The following is a 19,961-nucleotide window of genomic DNA, read 5'->3' as shown; positions in this document are numbered from 1 at the left end:
ACCCTAGGGAAGGTGTTGGATAGTAAATTATACTTATTCCCTATCCTAGAGCGCCCCCCAGCGCAATGCATAGTAATGGTATGCGTTGTAAAAGTCGCGTTGTAACAGTAGTGCGTTGTAAGAAATGCATTGTAACAGGTGTATACCTCTATTGGTATACCATGCATTGAGACATTTATTGTGCTATGATTTTACGGTATTTTTACTACTTTGGAACTGAGAAACTTTATAGACAAGAATGTCTGCTCTGTGTTCTGTGCGTGTAAATTGTGGTTGGGATGGTTATGAATGAAATGTGTGCTGTTGATATGTTATGTTATGTTATGCTAAACAAAATTTATTAAACGCACTAACACCGATTGGTTTCATGGCGCTGTAAAAGACAGGGAGCGGGATCCAGAAGATTGTAATTATGTGCTTGAGTTAATGAAATGCTTGTTGATAGAGCCAGGTCTTGAGTGCTCTTCTGAATTTCGTGAGGTCCGGACAAATCCAGATCTCAAGAGGTAAAGAATTCCACAGGCGAGGGGCCAGTGTTGCAAATCGACAGCCACTGGTGTGCTTCCGTTTGAATTAGGGTGTAAGCAGGAGGCCAAGATGGGCGGACCGCAAATTGCGGGAAGGGGTATGCTGTATTATAAGTTTGTCAATGAATATGGGACTATTGCAGTGTAAGGATTTGAAAATCGTGCAGCCTATTTTAAAGGTGCAGCACTGGGCCATGGGGAGCCAATGAAGTTTCATAAGCAACGGGGTGGCAGGTTGCCATCTAGGTTGGCTCAAGATCAGTCTGGCCGCATAGTTCAGCACCATCTGGAGTCGCTTCAGCAAGTAGAGAGGTAAACCAAGGTAAATAGAATTAGCATAGTCCAGGTGGGACAGCACTGTAGCTATCACCACCTAGGTCATGGCCTCCGATGTAAGGAGGCGCCGAACCTTCCTAATTGTTCTGAGTTGGAAAAAGCAATTGGAGACCACCTGGCCCACTTGTGTTTTTAGTGGGAGATCACTATTTAAGGTGACTCCAAGTGTCTTTGCCGATGAGGAGGGAGTCGGGGCTGGGCCCATATCTAGCGGCCAGTAATGCGGGCCCCAATGTTTGACACTGTCTCCTGTCAGTACCAGCTAGGTCTTACCCAGGTTCAGCTTCAGATGATTTTTGTCCATCCAACCATGGTCGATTGAAAACTGGAGATGGAGATTTCAGAGTTATCTATTGTAAAAAGCAGTTGCAAATCATCTGCATAATTGAAAACCGTCACTTGTCTATCTCTAAGAGACTGAATTAAGGGGGAGATATAGAGAATAAACAGGTGGGGGGACAGGGAGGAGCCCTGTGGAACACCGCAGGTGATGGTCTGTTTATGGGCAACCAGATCTCCAAGATGGACTGCCTGAGATCTGTTCTCCAGGAAGGATTTTAACCAGCTGACCGCAGTGCCCTGGATGCCGGCCTGGATGACACGGTCAATCAGGATGGTATGATCGACCGTGGCAAACGCGGCTGAAAGATCCAGGAGCACCAGGGCCTGGGGGGAGCGGTTGTCTGCACAGTCATGGAGTGTATCCAGAACCGTAAGTACCACCGCCTCAGTCGAATGGGCGGGTCGGAACCCTGCCTGATGGGGCTCAAAGTAATTTGATTCCTCCAGAACGTATGTACGTGGTTGTTGGTTGAGTGACAGATCAAGACATATGTTAAAAAAAAATTCCTTATGATTGTATAATGTCAAAAAATCTACTTTAGGAGGCCTTTATTCAATCTATAGTAAATGTATTATATTGTAAAATAAGTGTGCACTCTACAAGGATGAAAAGCATTTTATATGTACTAAAAGATGATTTGTATATGACCACATTCTTTTTTCCAAAACAAAAATAAAGAAACATTTATGTTTGTTTATAAATCTGATGTGCATGTAGTAAAATAAGTTTGGGTCAGCCCATGAGAGCTTTACAAGCCAGTAGAGAAGAAATACTGGCCAACTGCGAATCAGTCTTGTAGTCAAAATGAAAGTGCCATACATTTTTGTGTTTGTGCAGGAAGGTGTCTCTTCCTTCACGAAAACAATCTTCCCCGCAACGCAGCACCATTGGGTCATGATGCAAGGGTGTCTGCGTTGGCTTACTGTTGCTGTTTGAGCACCGGTATAAGGGAGAAGGACGGGAATGCATTGTATCTTGTTGATACAGCACATTCCTGCTCTTTTATTTTGACGCATGGCAGCGCAGCAGGAAGGCTTGCTGTGCTGCCGTGTGTCAAAATATAGCAAATGAGGCACAAAAATCCAGTTTTTTGGGTGAAGTACCTGCTCCATCTATTGATGCTAAGTGAACGGGCAGTTACCCCTGACCATTAACTTTACTCCTTGCATGCTCATGACGGCCTCTGGCCATCACGCGTCACAGTGGGCGTGTGCGGAGGACGGCCAAATGCTGTCCGATTCCCACCCACTAATTAAAATGCCCGCACAACGCGAAAATTAGTGCCGCGTGCAAGGGGTTAAGCATCTGGTCTCAGCAGTGGGTCCTTACTTTTGGATTTTTTCAATTAACCTACTTTGGACTCTCCACTGCCTCCTCTCATTGTGGTCTTTCAGCCATACCCCATTACTGCAGGAGGTCACCGGGTGGCGTTTCCCTGAAATGTTTGGAAATGTTCTCAAGCCCAAGAGCTTGTGTATATTCTCAACATTTTTCTAAGACCCATGCACATGATGGAGATGATTTAATGTGTACTTCCTAATGGCAGGATACATTTCTTGAGATACCGGACCTTCGTCAAAAGTCCCCACAGTGCAATATTATATATATCATCTCTTTCGATACAGACTTCGGGGCAGATTTACAAGAAAGTGGATCAGTGCGGAACGCAAGCCATTTGGCAGTGCCGCACTGAATCACTTTCAAAAACACAATGATGCAACATATTTACAACAATTTGTCGCATCTCTGTGCTTCCCCCTGCGCTGGCACTGAAACTGCTGCCCTGCGCCGGGGCAGGAACCTTTGCACCATGGTGCAAGGATGCCTGCGTCCTGGGGAGATTGTTTCTGTTTAGGGAGGGTTCCCTTCCTGCACAAAAACAATCTTAAATGCCATTTTACAACTTCTATGTGTGATGCATTAGCACACATAGAAGTTGAAAAAGTAATTGTTTCAATGATTGTTTATGTGCAGGCAGGGACCCTTCCTGTACATAAACACTCAATATAGGGGATTTCATTTTTTAATGCATGCTACAGAATGCAGCAATCAAAGAAAGAGGAAATGAAAACGAGGGGAAATGAAAACATTTGTCCTAGTTGCACCTCCCTATGCCTCCACTGGGGTGGTGTAGCATTCACACAAATTTCCAGATTTATGATGCATCTTAAATCTGGAAATGTGGCTGGTTCTATTGGTGTTGCATGGGAACACCCAAGACAACACCCATGCAGAGGTCTTCAAACTTTTGGATGCCGAGACCCCCTTGTCAACATTGTCAAACGTAAGGACCCCCTCCTGACAAAAATTTCTAAATCTCTAGGTTATGAGGAAGGTGAGGACCATATTATGCTACAGGCTTGACTAAACTGTGTGAGTAGAAAATGTAAATAATGTTCTGTGATGCTGTGTATTTTGGGGTAGCATTGCTTTATTATTTAGAATTTATTTAAACACAGTAATACTGAGGAAAGATTTCACTCCATCAGTACCAGTTTATAACCAAAATACAGCAATTAATATCAGAAAGATGTCTAGTCAACCTCTGTGAAGGGCCTCCCAATCCACAGGGATACGCGCTGCCACATTAGAAGCTCACCTGGCCATGGCCGGGAGCAGCAAGGGTGCATTCAAACCGTGGCGGTCTTGTGCAGAGTTAAGCAGTTTACCCATGCCCCTGCCCTCTCACCCCCTTCCTTCCATCACTCTCTTCTCTCCTCTCCCAACCGCGGATCCCTCTCTCACATTGCACGCAGATGGTTTTTAGCCCCAGGACACCTTTTGGTAATAGTAGATCACTACAAATGTAAATAATAGGCAGAAGCAGGGGATCCACTAGACTCGAACTTCGGGGGTGGGGGGTTAACACTCCCAGCCAGGGCTTGTCCAAGCACTGGTCGCACACGGTGCAACAGTCTTTCCACCTTCTCCATGAATTCCCTCACTACCACTCACCAACAATACACCTCATCTCTCTATAGCACCTGTCTGACAAACATTTCATTTTTTTAGAGCGCTACTCATAGTTTACTCACACTCAGTTCTGTGATGTGCATGGTACATCTTCTTTGTACAAGGCACTTTAACCTTCTGCACTGTGAGGGTGACAAGAGTGCCCATGTGACTGCACGGTGAGCAAAGCAACAGTGTGAGAGTAGGGTAAAAGGAGTGACTGCAAGGGGAGTGAGGTGACCATATGAATTTGGGTTCGACTGTAAGTGCAGAGTGGGACGAATTAGTGCATGGTTAGTGATGGCCTTGTTTGAGTGAGCTACAGTTTGAGCAGTAAGGAGGGGACAGGTGAGTGGAGTGTGTTGTGACGTCATTCCGCTCCACGCACCGCCGTGGAATGCTGGAATGCCGAAGGTTCTATGCTGAGCGCCGGATGACAGCTGTCAGTTCTCACATGCTGACAGCAGGCGGCGGGCGCGCTGATGTCCTGTTGCTTATGTTCAATAAATCTTGTTATCAACACACCACTCTCCGTCTCATGTTGTGGCTACAACATGTTCTTGGCGACGAGGGTGGGATGGTTGACTCGGGGTCACTATATACTATCTTACCAAAAAAAATGTTCAAACAGGAGTGGCCAAATAGGAAGCTGTTGCCAAAATATATAAATCCAGGGGGTTATCAGGGTAAAAAGATAGACATACTTGGTTACATGGCAACAGTGATTGTTTTTAAAGGAAGATCTGTGAGGGGTAAGGTTTATGTAGCAGAATCAGGACCTCCAATCTTAGGGTGGTATCACCAGTTTGACCTCCATATCAAAATTGACCCACATGCAGTAGAACAGGTCATGGTGGTAGATGATCTCTCTGTGGTAGACATCCTGGAAGGGGGTAAGGGTGTTTTTAGAGATCAGCTGGGTAATCTGGAGGGATACGTACCTAAGATAAGGATGAAGAGTAATGCGGTCCCAGTGCAACACAAACTGAGAAAGGTTCCCATCATGGTAAGGGGGGAAGTGAAGAAAATGTTGGATGAGATGCTAGCCAATGGGGTCATAGAACCTATTGAGTGCTCATCATGGATTTCCCCAGTTGTTATTTCACAACGAGCCGATGGTAAATTACGTTTTTGTGTTGACCTCAGAAGTTTAAACCAGAATGTAATCCCTGACACCTTTCCCTTGCCCAACATAAATGAACTGATGGTGATGCTAAAAGGGGCAAAATACTTTTCTAAACTTGACCTTCGTCATGCTTACCATCAGATACGCTTGCATGAGTCATCAAAACACCTCACAGCCTTCATCACCAATGAGGGGATATTTCAATTCACGAGGATGCCCTTTGGTTTATGTTCGGCTGCGAGCGTGTTCCAGAGAATGGTCACGGAGATTTTCAAAGGTGTAAAAAATGTAATTTACTTCCAGGATGACATTTTGGTATTTGGTGAGAGTGTGAGTGACCATAACTCTGCATTGAAAGATGCCCTAGCACGAATCCTAGAATCTGGTCTGACATTACGCAGGGAAAAATGTACATTTTTGGCAACCGAGGTAGAATATCTGGGGCATTCCATCTCGTCAGATGGTGTAAAACCAAAGAGAGACTTACTAGCTTCTATAAAATTGGCTCCAGTCCCCACCAACAGAGACCAGCTACGCTCATTTATTGGGCTAATCGAGTACTATTCCAAGTTCGTTAAGAACTTTGCCAGTAAGACTGAACCCCTAAAAGTGCTCATGAGAAAAGGGATCAAGGCATTTTGGTTCCATTTAATGTAGATGGGAAAACCATCATTACTGTGGATGCAAGTGATACTGGTATAGGAGCTGTGTTGTCGCAGTGTGACGGCACCAATGAGAAAACAGTGGCGTTCGCTTCTCGTACTCTGACTACCACTGAGCGCTGTTACTCTGTGATAGAAAAGGAGACCCTGGCAGCCGTTTGGGGTGTGGAGTATTTCAGGAAGTATGTGTGGGGGCGTAGATTCAAACTCCACACTGACCATAAACCATTGTTGAAGATACTCTCACCAGGTGGAACAGGAAAGGGGTCAGCCAGACTAGCAAGGTTGGCCTCTAGACTACAAGAATACAATTTTGATGTCGAGTTTATTTCAGGTTGGCACAATGTACAGGCCGACTGCATGTCACGACTGTCCTTGAATTGGGAGGATGTAGACAGGACAGGTGTATCTAAAAAAGAAAGTGAAGGGGCCATCGCCAGTGTCGAAGATGTAGCTCAGTGGAGTAGCGGCGCAGTCAGTAAGAAAGAGTAGGTGGAAGCTATGTCTAAGGATGAAGTACTAAAGAATGTTATGAATCTCATTTCCAAAGGTAGACGTAGGGAGAGCACTTTGCCCATCAGCATTAGACCTTTTAATGCAGTCATTGACAAATTGTCAATCGTTGCTGGTCAGGTCATCGTGCGTGGAGACAAAATAATTCCCCCAATTGAAATTCGGAAAAGACTCTATGACTTGGCGCATGAAGGGCATCTGGGCCAAACCATTACGAGGAAACGGTTGAGGAATGAATTTTGGTGGCCTGGTATGGATGGTGAGGTGGTCGATTGGGTAGAGAGGTGCAGTGAGTGCTGCGAAAGTGAGAAGCGACTCAAGGTGGGACCCCAATCTGTCCCAAATTCCATCCACGACCCAGGTGTAGTGTGGCACAGAATATGCCTTGATTTCATTGGGCCTATGCCGGGTGTTCACCCCAGCAAAAGATTTGGTTTAGTAGTAATGGATGTTCACACTCGGTGGCTCAATGTCTACCTACTCCCTGAAATAACCACTCGAACTACCATTAAGGTTTTGCGTATGATTTTCAAAGAGGAGGGTCCTCCCGCTGTCCTTATCAGGGACAACGGGACTCAGCTAATTTCTGGTGAGATGAGAGAATTTCTGAGTGAGTGTGGCATTAAACACACGTTCACGACTTTGTACAACCCACAATCCAATGGGATTGTCGAGAGAGCCAATTGCATGATCAAGGGCGCGATAAGTTTGGCAATAACCAATAATCTTGACATTGAGGAGAGTCTGAGCGAGTTGGTATGGGCCTATTGCACGACAGAAAATGCAAAAACAGGAGCTATTCCCTTTGTCGCCATGCGACAAAGGGAAACCGGCTTCCAAACTGGTGCCTCCGTGGATCAGAGAATTGGTTGAAGGAAAGAAAGAGAATGGATGTGATGTGAGCATTCCTGAGCATGCCTCCTGTAGAGTGCACGACAAGGAAAAGAATGTGTCCAGCATAATTGCTGGTGACTGGGTCAAGGTCCGTTCTGGACACTTGGTAAGAGGCTTATGCAAATATCGAGGACCCTTCCAGGTAAAGGAAGCACACCCATTCTATGTTGTGTTAGAGAATGGTGAAAAGTGGAACCTACGTAGGGTAGCAAAGTACTGCTCACGAGATCATGTTCCCAAAAGCGTGGTTAGTAAAGTGGTTACCAAGAATTCATGTTCTGGGTACATGTTGGATCATGACAGTCAATTGCTCAACAGTGCTCGCACAGGTGTAGGAGTGAGGGCACCAGTCCCTGGTGGGGATAACCTGAGCAATAGTCAAAGGCCATTTAACACAAATGATGACTCACCTGATCTCCATAGAGCTCAATCCTATCAGAGACCCTTACGGTCCAGGAGAACCCCTCAGCATTTGCATGACTTCATTGTCGGATGATTTATTGTTATGTTCTATGCTTCTGACATTTATATGCCTTTCCTTCCTAGTGTTTTCCTTTTTATTCCCTACCTGCGTGTAGAGGAAAGAGGGGTATGTTGTGACGTCATTCCGTTCCACACACCGCCGTGGAATGCTGGAATGCCGAAGGTTCTATGCTGAGCGCCGGATGCCAGCTGTCAGTTCTCACAGGCTGACTGCAGGCGGCGGGCGCGCTGATGTCCTGTTGCTTATGTTCAATAAATCTTTTTATCAACACACCACTCTCCGTCTCATGTTGTGGCTACAACAGAGTGTCACATGAGTGCAGGGTGAGAAGTGTGCTTGTGTGACTGCAGGGTGAGTTACAGAGTGAACAATGCAAGTGAATTTTTAGTGCAGAGTGATCACTGTGAGAGCAGGGTGAGCGGGTGAATGTTGTGAGTGCATGGTGATCAGTGTGAGTGCATGATGATCAGTGTGAGTGCATTGTGATCACTGTGAGTACATTATGATCACTGTGAGTGCAGGGTGAGCGGGTGAATGGTGTGAGTGCATGGTGTGAGTGCATGGTGATCAGTGTGAGTGCATTGTGATGAGTGTGAGTGCATTGTGATCGCTGGGAGTGCAGGGTGAAAGTGAAAGTGGAGGCGAGAATGAGAAGTGAGTAGTCTGAAAGCAGGGTGTATTCCCACAAACTTGAAGCGTAGGGTTTCAGATATAAGTTAAACTATTGCTATAATGGCATTATTCAGGGTTCGAGGGTGGAGGAAATAAATAATGTGCAACAAACTTCCAGTCTAATGATTAGGGTTACCAGCTCATTATTTTGATGGCCCAGAAATGAGCAGTCACCTACAGCTGTATTTTTTGCACTTATCTGTGAATACTTAGAACAGCAAATATAAATAGAAAGCACTTTTAATTGTGTTCTAGGGATGCCTCAATGATCCATGACTAATATTTAAAGAGAATAAAGACAGAAAAGTCACATAACTAATTAATACATACTTTTTTTATTTATAACTCAATTTAGTGTCAAGAGCAGGTCTCTGCAGGATCTTTAAACAACATACAGCAGGCATGTTTCTTTTGGCAACCCAACTTTATATTTCTTTTCATTAAATGCATTCTCACACTACAGCAGTAAGTGTAAAAATACAAATGTAAGGAATAGGCAGAGTGGGGGCCCAGGGGGTACTGGAACCATAAAAAAAACTAAGCCTTGGTAATCAGTTAACAAAGGCATGTAAATATGCTAATGGTCTTTAAAGACCTGTGAAAAACTGGGGCAGGAGATAAGACTCCAGACACTGGCCCCAGGAGCGAGAGCTGCACTGCAGCAGCCCGGGCTGAGACACAGGATGGGGGAGGAGGGGGGCTGAAGCCCTGGAGGCCAGGGCAGAAGGGACACTGTGAAGGCGCGACCCCCTTTGCATCGCTCCACGGCCCCCCTGGGGGTCGCGCCCCACAGGTGAACGGTAATTGTAAGCCTGTAACGGTAAGCCGGATCAATTGGTTTTTACCATGCTTATTATCCTCTAATTCATTTCATAGAGGCGTACAGATCTTGCCTTCCATGCAGCTAGACAGCGCCCCCAACGTCTCCCCTGTCCAGGGATACAAAGATGGTTACCTACCCACAGCTCGCGTTCACAGCTGCAAATAATGGATTGGGTACAAATTGACAGATCACAAAAAACGGTTTTAGAATTCCAGCATGCCTTGTTACCTGTCGCTGTTTTTAGGTCTCGCCTGTCGATGCGCATGCGCATCGAGCAAGCGAGAGTATTGGGACTTATCCACTCTTTACCCAACTTGCAAGGAATCGTGGCGATTCCTTGCAGTGCCCGTGACTTTTAAGCTCAATGCGCATGCGCATTGAGCTTAAAAGCGCATGCACATGGCCCCAGCCGCCTGCCTTGCCTACTCTCCCCCCCCTCACTTCTTGATTGCACGGCCGCTAGGCCGTGCCTCCCCTACTCCTCCTCCTACTCTCCACCCCTCCCGTCTGTTCCCGCACTCCTCCCACACCCCCGCTCCGCCCCCTCACTCTCTCTGCCCGCCCGCTCTCCACTCTATCAGGCAGCCAGCCGCACTCCTCCCACACCCCCGCTCCGCCCCCTCACTCTCTCTGCCCGCCCGCTCTCCACTCCATCAGGCAGCCAGCTTCAGGAGAGCAATCTGGAGAGCAATCTGCGGGGTGCCGCCATTTTTGGGATTCCTAACTTTCACCAAGTTTTCCTGCCTCCCACGCTAGACGCGGAATTGCAGGAGTTAAGTTTTTTTTGGGCTGGTCTCACTTTTTCCCCCTGCTGTGGTTTCCTTAGTGACGCAGCGATGACCAATGGAATCGCCGCTCCCCCCTCCGCCCCCTCGTCTATACAGTACCGGGCAATGCATGGGAGCGACGAGAGGTAAGCCCGCTGCGACCCGAAACTTAAAGGCTTGTTTGAAAGAAGTGATGTGGGATGGGGTTCAACAGCTGGAGCAGCGTCTCTCAGATAACGTTGCTGAAATGCGTGCAATTCTTTCCTGGTAGTTCCCCGTCCCTGTGCCTGTCCCGCCAGGAACGGGGGTTGGACAGTAAAGCGGAGCTTGCATTCTGTGCTTGTTCCGCTGTACGGTTTATTCCGTGGAATGCGCAGATGTGTTGTTCTGTCCTCCCTGATGTAGCGGTAGGAACATAGGCACGCGTTGACATGGGGCTTGGAGCATAAACGGACCGTCTCCCCGGCCCCCATAACAACCAGTGCTAGAGGTCGGAATCCACCCCCAATAAAAACAGCTGGAGTTGGAGGAGACTTGCCCCCGCGCGAACTGCATAGTGTAATAATGTGCGAGGGGCGTGTGTGTGTGTGTGTGTGTGTTGGGGTAGGTCGTGGTGGTGCCGTGCTTGTGATGGCTGCTCACGTGTATTACCTAATATCGTTTAATTCCCCTGCTATGTTGTATCGTTTTTGTATAGCGCTGTGATGCTTGCGGGCGGTGCAAGCGCTATATAACAACTCTCAATCAGATTTTTTTTTAAAAAGTGGGGATTATGATCATCCCTGCACCCTTCTCCTTCGATAACATACATGCCTCCACCGTCTTTGACCTCACCGGGGTCGGGTCGCCCTACAAAGTCTTCTGACGTCGCCCGCTTGGGGGCTCCAGAGTTTGGCGGGGGTGGAGACTGGAGTGTGGCTGTGCGACCAGGCACAGCTGCTTCCTTCCTTCACCTGTACTAGTGTGCCCTCATGGAAACTATCAGCACAGCAGCCTGGCCACCCCTCACGTCTTCTCGCCTCCACATGCACGCGCTGTCACACGGCAGTACAGGGTCGCACACGTGCCCCGTCACCACGGGCTCCCGCCCGCCCGGCTGCAGTGTTTGCAACTGTGAGGAGCCCTCATGGGGCGGCGGGCTCCGCCCAGGTAATTGCTTTTCCCACAAGCACCCCATTCATGTCGCTGGTCATTATAACAGAGTCAAAAGCAACATGTTTCAAAAATACGGGACATTTGCTATTTGCGCTCCTACAGATTCTAAACATAGGTTTCAGCCAATAGTGAGCTGTTTCTCACTCACCCTCAACCCCTCACTCACCCTCACCCTCACTCACCCTCAACACCTCACAATGACTCACACACCCTCACCCTCACACACCGTCACACACCCTCTGCATAACAACACCTCTCACACCCTCACTCACCCTCACACACACTCACACTCACGCAACGTCACACACCCGAAGCCTCACACCCCCTCACTCACACTCACCCTCACACCCCCTAACCCGCACACCGCCTAACGCTCACACCCCCTAACGCTCACACCCCCTAACAATCACCCCCTAACCCTCACCCCCTCACTCTCACCCCACACCCTCACCCCCACCCCTCACCCTCACCCCCTCACCCTCACCCCCTCACCCTCACCCCCTCTCCCCCCCACCCTCACCCCCTCACCCTCCACCCTCACTCACCCTCAACCCCTCCCCCTCACACCCTCAACCCTTCACCCTCAACCTCTCACTCACCCTCACTCACCCTCAACACCTCAGCCTCACCCTCACTCACCCTCACTCACCCTCACCCTCACTCACCCTCAACCCCTCACACTCACTCACCCTCACCCTCACTCACCCTCAACTCCTCACCCTCACTCACCCTCACCCTCACCCTCACTCACCCTCACCCACACTCACCCTCCCTCATCCCCTCACCCTCATTCACCCTCAACCCCTCACCCTTACCCTCAAACCTTCACCCTCAACCCCTCACTCACCCTCACTCTCACTCTCCCTCACTCAGCCTCAACTACTCCCCCTCACCCTCACTCACCCTCAACCCCTCACCCTAACTCACCCTCACCCTCACTCACCCTCAACACCTCACTCACCCTCACCCTCACTCACCCTCAACACCTCACCCTCAACCTCAACCCCTTGTTGTGACATCTTCACAAAGGGGACGAACTCCTTGAGATGGTATTCAGGTATTTATTCGAGATGAACTTCAGGAGAAGCAAAGTGCATGCAGTAACACAAACAGGAACAGCATAAATGAGATCATAGCATTCCTATTCAGTACAGAGCAATGCAGTAGATTCCATTACACATAACAATTCTAACAGCTCTTAAAGTAACATGCAATCACCACACATCCCCCTTCCTTAAAACACAAAAGAAGGAAAAATAAATAATAATCACTGAAGAACAAAATCATCAAATTTGCCAGGAGTTCGAATAGGTCTACCAAAACTGCTAGACTTAACAACACCAGCATTGAGTGAGTCCTGTGCAGACGGAAGGTCGGAAACAACATCTGCAGGATTCTCAAGATGAGGACAAGGATCACCCCTAGTATTTGCATCAGGACAGAGAGGTGCGAGAGAACGATTGAGACACTCAGGAACAGAAGAACTAGTTCCAGGCACAACCGCATCATCAAAAGATTCAACAACATCCCGCACATCCCCCTCCTTTAGATTTGAAAAGACATTCAACCACCAATAATCCCTACATACATGCTCACAGCTTTTTGCAGTAACACCCTGCTTGGCTAAAGCTATGCGACTCATGTGGTGAATGCTTCCATCCTCAAACTGAACGGTGTTCCTCATAACCCTAGTGATACGCATAGGATCTGAGAACCTGGATTCCAATTTCCCAGATCTTCTTCCAGACTTCACTCTGGCCCACTGTCCAACTTTCACAGACACTTCTCTAGTACCATGTTTGCTATCAAAAAACTCCTTATTCTTATCCTGTGAGGCAGTAATGGAGTGTTTAACACGATCAGTATCCCAATGATACCTTTGGCTCCTGCCCATCCAACCTGGATTGATTTTACAATGGGGAAATCTCCCACGCATCAAACCGAAAGGGCTCTCACCAACAGTGTCATGAATGGTAATCCTATATGACCAAATAAGTTTGTTCAATTCATCCTCAAAATTCTTATTAGCTCTTTTTGCCAATTGCAAAACCCCTTTTATAACTCTGTTGACTCTTTCAACGACAGAATTACCCCTAGGGTGATACAAAGCTGTAAACTTCTGTTCAATTCCAATATTGTCCAAAAATACCTTCATAGCCTCAGACTTAAATTGGACGCCATTGTCCGTTAAAATTGAGGCTGGAAAACCCTCTTTCAAGAAACATCCTTCCAGAAATCTAATTACTGCTTTAGTATCCACAACATGAACAATGTCCACTTCCAACCATCTAGAAAAAAGATCAACTAAAACTAAAATATACTTCAAAGAACCATCCTGCCAACAAACAGGTCCAAGAATGTCTAATGCAACACATTCCCAAGGTAAATTAGGACACCCTAAAGACGACAAAGGAGGATTCAAAGTCTTCTGAGTCTTGTCTGCCTGCTCACAACTGAAACATTCACGAACTTTTCTCTCTATATCGATGTCAATTTTAGGCCACCAATACAAAATGTTAATGTTTCTTTTGGTACGAGCTATACCAGGGTGTCCTTCATGGCCAATATCGATAATCTTGTTCCTGATGCCAGATGGGGGAACAATTCTTCCTGCTCTGCAGACAAAATCGCTTTCAACACTTAACTCGTCTCTGACCTCCCAAAATGGCCTTAAATTAGGATCGGCCTTAGATTCATTAGACCATCCACTAACAATTCTCTGCTTGACCTCATGCAAAACTGCGTCATCTTGGTACTCCTTCTGCCAGACTTGTTTAGAAAGACCAGGAACATCATCAAAAACACCAGCCACACAGTAATCCTTCCATGGATCATTGTCTAATTCTCTTAGCGGTAAAGAAAACCGGCTCAAAAAATCAGCTATGACATTTTTGGTACCAGGCACATACTTCACATCGTATACATAATCCTGTAATCTCATTGACAATCTAGCAATCCTGGTAGAAGCTCTGGAAAGACCATCAGTGGTTAGTAGTTTCGTTAAAGGTTTGTGATCAGACCTTAGTAAAAATTTCTTCCCCCATACATATTTTCTGTAATGCTCCATGGCCCACACACATGCCAATGCCTCTCGCTCTATTACCGAATACTTTACTTCGGAAGGTGACAATGAACGAGAAGCAAAAGCTATAATTACTTCATTTCCTGAACTAGTTACTTGTGTGAGAACACCACCAATGCCAGTAGCACTTGCATCCGTGGTTATAATGGATTCGGCATGAGGATCAAAACCTTGTAGTGATGGTGCCTGTGCAATGTCTCTCTTTATGTTTTCAAACGCTTGTTGGCAAACATCAGTCCATTCAAACACAACCTTGTTTTTCATCAAAAGACGCATATCGTACGTCTTCTGGGAAAAATTATTTACAAACTTCGCATAGAATTCTGCTAAACCCAAAAAGGATCGCAGATCGTCCTTGGATTTGGGTGCAGAAGCTTCAAGAATGGCCTCAACTAATTCTGTCTTGGGTCTGATACCGAAAGTGCCAATCTCATGTCCCAAGTATGTAAGGGACTCTTCTGAGAACTTACATTTGGTTCCTTCAGCCACCAGACCATTGCTTCTAAGTATTTCTAGGACTTCTCTAAGGATAGAGTCATGATGCGTTTTATCTCTCCCCATGATTAAAATATCGTCCTGGAAAAATACGACCTCAGGGATATGGCTGAAGAGATTAGACATCAAACGCTGAAATACTGCAGCGGCTGACGCTAGGCCAAAAGGCATTCGCTTAAATCTATAACAGCCAAAAGGTGTGCAGAAGGATGTCAAATGCCTACTGTTTTTGTCTAAGACTACCTGATGATACGCAGCTGATAAGTCCAGCGTAGAAAACCATTTTGCGTTTCGTGTCAAGGAGAGCATTTCATCAATCCTTGGTAAGGGAAATTGGTCCACCAAAATGTTATTGTTGAGGTATCTTAAATCTACACAGAGACGGGCCTTGCCATTGGACTTGCGAGCTACGACCAAGGGCGAAACCCACTCAGCTGCTTCAACGGGCTCAATAACTTCATTGTCTAACATTTTGTCCAATTCCCCTTTAACTTCATCACGTATTATAAAAGGTATATTTCTAGCTTTATGCACTTTCGGGATTGCACCTTCTTTTAAATGGATACAATGAGTAAAACCTTTGAGTTTTCCCATATGACCCGAAAATACCTCAGGAAACTCCTTAAGTACCCACTTCTTTGTATCTTCAGACTCACATGAAATCAAGACTTGTTCTTTGCTATTGGGGTTAAGAATGATATCTAGGGATTTCTGGTCCTTCCAGCCTACAACGGATGGACCAACTCTAGCCACATACAACTTTCCGATTGCTTTCCTTTCTTTAAAACGGAAAATTAGTGTTCTAAAACCTAAAAAATCAATGTCATTCCCAGTATAGCTTTCAGCGGAAACATCATTGGTTTCTAACCAAGGGCCTATTTTGTCCACAAACTGATCCCTCCAAACATCTTGTGAAACAATTGTGTAAGGAGATCCGGAATCTGCAGCCACCTGGATGACAATACCTCCTACTGATATTAAACACAACGGTTTAGATGAGGAAGAACCTGTAATGTTTACTACCACATCTTTTCTTTTTATCAGATTAACATGTGAATCATTCTCTGAGGAAGATGAATTGTTATCACTATCTTCTTGAACACAAGCTATTTTGCTTTTGGGTTTTTGTTTAGATTTGCGATTACAAACCCTTGAAAAGTGTCCAATTAAACCACACTCTAAACACTTAGCCGCTTTGGCTGGACATCTCTCATACGTGGCGGAATGCGCATAACTACCACACCTGTAACATACTACACTGCTAAAGGTTTTCTGTTCCTTGTTTTCATACTTTTTTTTGTCAAAACGATTCGGTTTTTTCCTTTCGAATTTTTTCTGACTGGTATAAAAATTACTTTTCTCCACAATCTTACCAACCACTTCTTCCTTTTTATCTTGTGACAAAGTAACTTTAGCACACCTTTCTGATAGTTCAGCTTTTTTCACTAAAGCAATAATATCTTTCAAGCAATTATCACCCTCCACCCACAATTTCTCTTGCAATGTTCTATTTTTAGAGTACATAACAATCTGATCTCTAATCAGATCGTCATGCAACTGCGCAAATTTGCATTTTGCAGCTAACTTTTTCAAACTAGAAACATACTCTTCAATGGACTCATGTTTTTGCTGCTTCCTATGGAAAAAAGAATGTCTGGTGACAGCAATACATACTACAGGAGAAAAATGGTCATCAAGATCTACAATGGCTGCTTTAAACACATCCAAATCTCCATCTGCATTTTGATGTTTGTGCATTTCATTAAAAATACGAAGTCCCTCAGGACCTAAAGAGTACAATAACATTCTTTTTTTCCTTTCAGGAGTAAAGACCCCATTGACGTCTTCTAAGTTCGCTATATAGTTCAAAAAGTACTCCTTCCAGTCTAACCATGACACGACTGGTTCTCCTGGAATTGATAAAAATTCTTTAGGAGAATTAATTTGTAGGTAAGGTAGATGGGTGTCTCTGTTTAAGTTGGTATCTCCTGTTGGATTGGACCTCGAAGGTGTAGCTTCAACAGACATGTTGAAAAAAAATAATGTCACAGAATACTGCAAATATTTGTAGGTTGCAGGAAAAATAATGTGGTCTTTTATTGATTTTGAAAGAGAACGAAAAGAATGGACTTCAAGTATAAGCTTCACGCTGCATGCACTTTACAGATAATAACAGGAAAAATAAGCTTCTTGAAACACAAATGCGCAATCAAATTGTTGAGGAAAGCGCTTGAACGATCAATTGAAATAAAGTCATAAATACCCACACGAAGACCGGAGAAAATGTTCCTCGTTTCAGTGGTCGCGTTGCCCTAGCAACCACAAGATGGCGGTGGAGAGCGTGATGACGCTTGTGACGTGGAGGAAAGCACGTAGATGCGCGCTGATGCACTGAGTGTGTGCGCGTGTAGAGCTCAATTGTTCACGGAGACGCTGCTGCGTGCGTGAGAGCGAGGAGCTGTGAAGCCGGTAAGCGTTAATCCTTTTGAAAAAATGCAAAACGCTAATAAACCGAATCACACACTAAAGCCAGTAAAAGTAGCACACATTTCCCAAAAACGATGAGGTTTTCACCAAAACACATCGTGGTTCTTCTCCCTCGCGTCTTTTAGGTCTTTTAGGTGCTTTCCCCTTCAGAACAATTAGAAGTAGAAGTACACGCGAGAGGTTCACTGACGGGAAACGCTGGAGCCACAACGTTGTGATAATCCCCACACGAAAAAAGAGTCAAAAGGAACATAAAAAAATATATAAATGTTCCCTTGAGTTACTCACGATTGTAGTTGAGTAGCAAAACGAAGGTGAACGTTAAAAGAGAAGAAATCGCTGTGGAGGTTGAAATCACAAGTTGTGCCCATCTCGTCGCCAATTCTGACGAACTCCCCTTTGTGAAGATGTCACAACAGAATTGGCGACGAGGATGGGATGGTATTCAGGTATTTATTCGAGATGAACTTCAGGAGAAGCAAAGTGCATGCAGTAACACAAACAGGAACAGCATAAATGAGATCATAGCATTCCTATTCAGTACAGAGCAATGCAGTAGATTCCATTACACATAACAATTCTAACAGCTCTTAAAGTAACATGCAATCACCACACCCCTCACCCTCACTCACCCTCACCCTCACTCACCCTCACCCTCACTCACCCTCACTCTCACTCACCCTCAACCCCTCACCCTCACTCACCCTCACCCTCACTCACCCTCACCCACCCTCACCCTCACCCTCACTCACCCTCAACCCCTCACCCTCACACAGTGCAATAGGTCTCAGACAATTTCAGTTAGAGCTTTTAGAAATGTTTATGGCTTTTTTTATTTGTAATACTTTAGCATTGGCTACAGGAAACAAAAATGCTAAACATTTACAAAAAAAAACCATAAACAATTCTAAAAGCACTAACTCTAATGGTGCGAGACCTATTGCATTTCCAATGCTTGTTTACTCTGGGCACTGATGAAAGAAGTATCTAACACATGTTCCGAGGCCATTGTACACGGGTTCATTTATTCAATCTGCTCCAAGTTGTGCCTTTTTATATTGCAAGCACTTGCAAAAACCTCATTTTTACACTATACTGGTGTTTGGAATGTAGAAAACATGATGTTAGTGCCAGGAATTTTCAGCATTATTAGATTACCCGTAGTACTTATATTGTTAATGCATATTTACATCACACATATTTCGATTACACCATTACACCAATCATGCAGGAGAAGTAAACACCAGGAGCAAAGATATGTAGGTAATGTGTGCGAGGATTAGTGAATATACAGACAACCTACCTGTCTATTAAACGTCCAGAGCCCGACTTCCAGATAATGTGACTACTCTTCATTCGGTCTGTGAAGCTGTGCAGAATTGTTTCAGGGACTGATTCAGGGAGGGGCTGCAATAATGCACTTCGCAGTGCCAGGCAACGCCTCGGAGGGTTCTATCAGCTAGATTGTTTGCTCACAATGCAGAACAGAACACCCGCAGACCTTAGAGAATGACAAATAGAGGTCATAGTTGTGCTGGCGTGCACTGTTTGATCTACAGGGGAGGAGAACACACGCCTTTTGTGGCACTTAGATAACATCAGAAAAGCATTAATGTTTACCCCAGGACATTTTTTCCTGAATACACAGCAGTCAAATGATTAGTTAAAAGGTTACTTCGTTTTAAACAAGGCACTAGACACACACTATTGAAATAACTGGAGGGGGAGAAAGACATAGAAGATTTGGCACGTTAGAATTTCTTTGGTATTCTGTTAAGGATCACAAACATTTCTACCACCCAGGGATCCCACACTTCTCTCCGTAAAAACTGTCCCCCACTTCTCTCAATATGTCTAACACCAGCAACAGGAAAGGTTGAGACATTAAATGTTGTCATCTAAAATGTCCATTTCGGCATTGTTGCTAGCTGCAGTACTTGGCCTGCCCTCTGTTGCCACCCAGGGATACCTACTAAACCTAGAAACGTCAGAAAAATATACACACTTTGACGGAGATTTACCAAATCTACATGCAACGCAGCGCATCACCCACAAGGCTGCGCTGCGTGACAGGGAGGGAGCAGGAGAGCGCCATATTTTAAAGATATGGGGCCTTATTTATGAAGGTCTTGCGCCGCTGGTGCGTCACTTTTAACATGGGAAAAAGTGACGCACCGGTGGCGCAAGGCCTTCATAAATAAGGCCCATGGCTCTTCCTCCCCTTTCCCTTGCGCTGGCGCTGATTACAGCTGCAGTGCGCCACCCACACACTTTAGGTCCATAAACGCTAGGGTGTGTGTGAGTCCAGCACAGATTTTGTACAGGAAGGATACCCTTCCTGTACAAAATACTATGCCTAGACAAAAGGGAAAGCTTTTCCCACTTTGTATGCCTGCTGCACAGTCCAGCACGCATGCAAAGTCAGAAAAGGAAGGAGAAATGAAAGCATTTGTCCTTCCTTGCGCCTAGTTTAAAAGGGTGCATTTTTCTCACGCTAAACCCAATCTACTGCATAAGGTAAATTTTGCTTGGCATGACAAACCTTGGGCAGTTGCAGGGGGACGCCCATGCACCACCCTTGGCACACCCCCATGGCGCAAAGTAAAGTGAAGTAGCGCCATGCGCTGCTTCACATTAGTTTTA

General features: G+C 45.6%; 1 protein-coding gene across 1 annotated transcript in view; it reads right to left on the bottom strand.

Moving 5' to 3' along the window:
* Positions 1-18,716, bottom strand: part of LOC147701372 (mucin-5B-like) — a 160,946-nt gene extending 142,230 nt beyond the window's left edge. Inside the window, exon 1 of the mRNA XM_086928636.1 lies at positions 18,622-18,716. The gene's annotated coding sequence lies outside the window, so the exon portion shown is untranslated. The remainder of the gene's footprint in view (positions 1-18,621) is intronic.
* Positions 18,717-19,961: the final 1,245 nt, after the last annotated feature.

The sequence above is a fragment of the Lissotriton vulgaris genome, chromosome 7 (genome assembly GCF_964263255.1).
Source record: "Lissotriton vulgaris chromosome 7, aLisVul1.2, whole genome shotgun sequence".
NCBI classification, from domain to species: domain Eukaryota; kingdom Metazoa; phylum Chordata; class Amphibia; order Caudata; family Salamandridae; genus Lissotriton; species Lissotriton vulgaris.
Note: the sequence above shows the minus strand (reverse complement) of the source record. Positions and strands in the feature narration are given on the sequence as shown.